At 36.2% G+C, this 5352-nt stretch overlaps 1 pseudogene; it reads left to right on the top strand.

Moving 5' to 3' along the window:
* The first annotated feature begins 486 nt into the window (after positions 1-486).
* On the top strand, positions 487-1094 carry LOC100768571 (annotated as a pseudogene).
* The last annotated feature ends 4258 nt before the right edge of the window (positions 1095-5352 follow it).

The raw sequence follows: 5352 nt of genomic DNA, 5'->3' as shown, positions 1-5352 counted from the left end.
GGAGGGAGAAGAAACTGGGATTGATATGTAAAATAAGATTGCTTCTAACTTAAATAAAAGTTATATTAAAAATCTGGTCTAAAATTTGATCTTTAGTTAGAAATCCATTTTCTTCCATTTTTACAAGATGCATCTCATTTTCTTTTACTTCAGTTGAGCCATCACTGGAGAAATAGCTGGTTCTTAAATTTACTCTTGTAAGACTGTAGAACTCACTTATGTTCTCAAACACTACAATTAGATTAAACCTAAAGTAGTCATGGCAAAACAGGAAGAAAATCTGGAACATTCTCAAGCTTCCATGAGGAAATCATTCTTATATCATTAAGTCACCGAGGAACTATCTTCTCAGACAATATCAGAAAAATGGGAAATCTGCAGCTTTGCTAAAGGAGGAACCATAGCTATAAGAAAGCAATGCAAGGCAGTTTGAATCACGGTACGACTGAGGACTGGGCGCCGGGATCTCGCTGTGCATCTGCCTGGCCTCGTCTCTTGCTCGCTTGTGCGATCTTCAGCACGGTCTGAGATGGCTGGCGGTAAGGCTAGAAAGGATTCCGGAAAGGCCAAGACAAAGGCGGTTTCCCGCTCGAAGAGAGCCGGCTTGCAGTTCCCTGTGGGCCGTATTCATTGACACCTGAAATCTAGGACAACCAGCCAAGGCCGTGTGGGCATGACCGCCGCTGTGTATAGCGCAGCCATCCTGGATTACCTCACCCCAGAAGTACTAGAGTTGGCAGGAAATGCATCAAAAGACTTAAAGGTAAAGCGTATTACCCCTCATCACTTGAAACTTGCTATTCGCGGGGATGAAGAATTGGACTCTCTGATCAAGGCTACAATTGCTGGTGGTGGTGTCATCCCACACATCCACAAATCTCTGATTGGGAAGAAAGGACAACAGAAGACTGTCGAAGAATGCCTGGATTCCTTATTATCTCAGGAGTCTAAATATTCTTAACAGCTGTCCAGTGTCGGTGATTCCAGTGGACTGTATCTCTGTGAAAAACACAATTTTGCCTTTTTGTAATTCTATTTGAGCAAGTTGGAGGCTTAATTAGCCTTCCAGCCAACCAAATTTCTGCATTCGAGTCTTAACCATATTTAAGTGTTACTGTGGCTTCAAAGAAGTTATTTTTTCTGAAGTAGTGGGTTTTGATTGAGTTGACTGTTTTTAAAAAACTGTTTGGATTTTAATTGTGATGCAGAAGTTATAGTAACTAACATTTGGTTTGTACAGACATTATTTCCGCTCTGGTGGATAAGCTCAATAAAGGTCATATCCCAAACTAGTTTAAAAAAAAAAAAAAAGAAAGCACTGCAAGATGCATAGTTATTGCTTACTCCTGATATTCAACACCAGGACCTGTTCAATAAGTCAGTTCTTTTTTTGATGAGCTTCTGTTAATTTTAAAATTTATATTTATTTACCTTACTTGTGTGAATGTTTTTGTTTGCACATGTTCCCTTGTAACTGAAGTTACAGGAGGATGTGAGCCACATTGTTGGTGCTGAAAATAGAATCAGAGTCCTGTGTTAGAGCAACCAATGCTCTTAACCACTGAGACATCTCTCCAGCCTCAAGATGCTACTCTTGAAAAAACTTCCTATAGAATATGTTTATGTTTAAAGCTCTGGAGTGTGGTTCATCTAACTATGCTCATAGTCTCCCCTACAGTCTTCCCTAATGCAAACCTCTGTTCCCTCAGAACTCACCTCCCAAATTGGGGAGGGCATCATTTTTCAGACCTTCCAAGGAATCATAGATTGACCAGCACTCTGGTTGTGGATGCATTTCTGAGATTCCCTATATCCACTACATGATACTTTTATGAAATATATTGATTGTCACTCAAAAACAAACCTGAAATATAATGACTCTGTCAAACTCATATTGCAAATTGTAAAATTATGTGAGCCATGTTCTTATTTGCCATAATCAAGTTAAGAATTTATAAGACAAGGAAGCACAGCGTACAAGTACTTAAAAGTACATGGAACAATATATAATAATCACAATCTCCCTTGATAATTATACTTTTCTATCATGTGTTTAAAACAATTAATTCTATCAAATGTTTTCCTGGTTTTACATGAGTCCACAAAGGCATTGTGACAATTCATACTTTATAAATAGAACAAATGTGGCAAATAGCATTATATATGTGGGGTTTTTTATTTGTTTATATATTTTTTAATACCAGTACTAAACAGGGCATGCCAATGAATGCTTGTAATCCCAACAATTGGAAGGCTGAGGCAGGAATTGCAGGAAGTTGAAGACCAGTCTGGACGACACAGTGAGTTACAGAAAAGAAAACAAAAGCAAAGAAAAGAAAAAGAAAGAAAGAAAAGTCAAAGAAAAGAATGACTAGCATCTGTTAAAGTACTGAGAGGAATTTGAAGCAGTTTTCACTCTTCTACAGTATTTATTCCTATTTACCTTACATATACTTGGCATTAGTAAGTTTTTAGAAGCCTTGACTTTTCTTATAGATTTTAATTCTGTGAAGCAGAACTATGTTTTAATTGTTTACACAGTTCTGCAATAGTTATGAGAGTACCTGGAAAGAAATAGGAACTCCACGGATTTTTGTTCACTAAATATTTCTTTATCTAAGGAAAAAAGAAAACACTATGAAAATAGATGTGATGGTGTCTCATAAAGTAACTTGCAGGAAAATTTATTAGAATCTTCAGAGGGAGTTCCTGTGAAAAACCTGTATTTTTTATTTAAAGTTGTAGACTTCAAGTTTTGGTAATTTACCTTGAATTGTCCCAAAGAATACAAAGCATGGATTAAAATTCTAAATCATTGTTTTAGTTCCAAAATCTACTCCTAATTCTTTACTCAATAATAAACTATAAGGAGGCCTTAAAAATCATATGAACTATTTTATTTATTTGTGTTTATTTATTTATTGCTTTTACTGGATTAAGTCCATAGCCTTATGCATGCTATGCATGTATTTTACCACTGATTTATAACTTTTTAAAACTTTTTTATTGAGACAGATTTTCATCAATTTACTTTTGTTTGTGTTGTTTCAATTCATTTTACATACCAACCATGGTTCCTTCTCCCTCTTCTACTCCTCTTCTACTTCCCCCCAACCAACCCCCATCTACTCTTGAGAAAAGGCAAGGCTTCCAAAAGGAGTCAACAAAGCCAAGCACATTAAGCTGAGGCAGGAACAAGCACACATATATGCTGAGAAAGGCATTATATCCTATGGAATAGGCTTCAAAAAGCCACCTCATGCACTGAGGATAGATCCTGGTTCCACTGACAGGGGTCCCATGCACAGACCACAATCCATAGTCCATAAGCTCCTGCAAGTTCATGTCAACTGTGTCTGTGACTTTCCCCATCATGATCTTGACCCTACTTGATAATAAAATCCCTCCTTGCTCTTTTCTACTGGACTCCTGTTGCTTGTCCTGGTGCTTGGATGTGGTATGCTGGCCTTGATTTGACTGTATCACCAGGAAATGTTCAGAACTCCTTATATTTTGTGCCTCATACTCTCAAGTGAATGGTTTAGTTGTATGTACCACTATGCCTGCTTTGTGGATTTTTTTCATTTTATATCCTATTGTTAAAATACAAAACGTTTTCTCCAGGGAAGAGCACACCAATTGGTTGTCCAGTGCCTAATGATAAGCCAGAAAAACATACATACCAATAACATTATACAGACTTATCAGATTGTAGTTATGGATGTATATATATGTAAATACATGCATGGAATAACAATGGATAGGAGGTAATGAATTTGAAAGAGATCAAGGATGGGTATTTAGGAGGGTTGATTTGGAGGGAAGAAATGGAAGAGAGAAATAATGCAATTACATAATAACCTCCAAAGTAAAAGAAAAAATACTAATTTGTTTTTTCTCTTTTTTGTTTTTTTTATTTTTTTATTAGTTCAAATTAGGAACAAGCTTGTTTCACATGTCAATCCCTTCTCTAATTTATTAATATTGTACATTACAACTGATATCTAATGTTATATAGTAAATTAGCCTCACACCAGGCTTTTCTTGCCCCCAGTATCATAGAGTATTATAAAACTCAGGACAATGTAGATAATGTAGTATAAAACCTTCTATGTGCCACTTGATAGTTCAGTGTGTGTGTGTGTGTGTGTGTGTGTGTGTGTGTGTGTGTGAAAGAAGAAAAACCTTTGTCTTTAATTGACCACTTTTGACAGCTCAGTTCTTAGAAATTTAGTAGGGTAAACCCATTATAGTAAATGCCACCTTGAGAGGTCAAAAAACAAAAGAACTCTAGTTACACGATATAACACACACAGTGAACAATGTAGATATGTCAAATTTTGATGTACTAAAGAGGAAAATCATTCCATTTCCTATTTTTGTGTATAATGCCTTCAAGAGTAAGGTCATTCTGAACTGCTAATGTTACTCAATGCAGGAACACTCGTGTGTGTGTGTGTGTGTGTGTGTGTGTGTGTGTGTGTGTGTGTGTGTGTGCGTGCGCGCGCACAGAGAGATGCACGTCTTTTTCTAATCCACTGTAGAAGTAATTTTCTCTGGCAGTCATCAGTGACAAATAACAGAAAATTGATGAACCTAAATCCCAAGTTCCTTAGCCTGGAAAAGAATAAAAAACATAAAGAGATTTGAAATTAACAGTCTGCTTGTCAAGTGATGGTAGTTCTTAAAGCAGGGATTCAAGTTCAGTACATACCAGTGTGTTAGAAGTGGATGAACTACACAGGTGTAAAACAGAACCAAAGCAGAATCTTGCTAGCTTCCCAATCAAGCAGAAGTCTTAACATATAGCAATGACATTAATCTGCCAAGGTGAAACAAAGGTATTCCCATACCTTCCAAGTAAGCTTAGATCCAAACAACAATTATACATGTACAAAAAGGTAAAGTATAGGGCAGAAACTTTTTGGGAATTATACAATGAACAGTTCAATGAATACAAGCGCCACAAGTTTGTTTTGCAGGCTATTGGAGCTAACGTTCACTTCTTGCTTTGGAGAATTGTTTTGTTTTTCAGCAATAGAGCTTTAAAAAATCTCATGTACATAATTCAAAGCTTTTAAAATTTATGTTAAAATTTATTTCAGTGACCTAATAATTCAGTATTTGGCACTAACAAATTATCAGAATATGTCATATCTTTAAAAATAAATCATAACTTAAGAGTAGAGAAAGAAGGTGTTTTTAAATCCAGCAGCCCAAACAATAACTAATGGGAACATTTTTAACCTAGACAATGATTTACAACAGGGCTTTCAGTTGGAGTGCATAAATTCAGCAGAAGACTTTACATCTATCGCTGGGACTTTTGGCCTGTTTATTATAAATCAGAAC

Source organism: Cricetulus griseus, chromosome X (assembly GCF_003668045.3).
Source record: "Cricetulus griseus strain 17A/GY chromosome X, alternate assembly CriGri-PICRH-1.0, whole genome shotgun sequence".
NCBI classification, from domain to species: Eukaryota; Metazoa; Chordata; class Mammalia; order Rodentia; family Cricetidae; genus Cricetulus; species Cricetulus griseus.
This window is presented reverse-complemented; position numbering and strand designations above follow the sequence as displayed.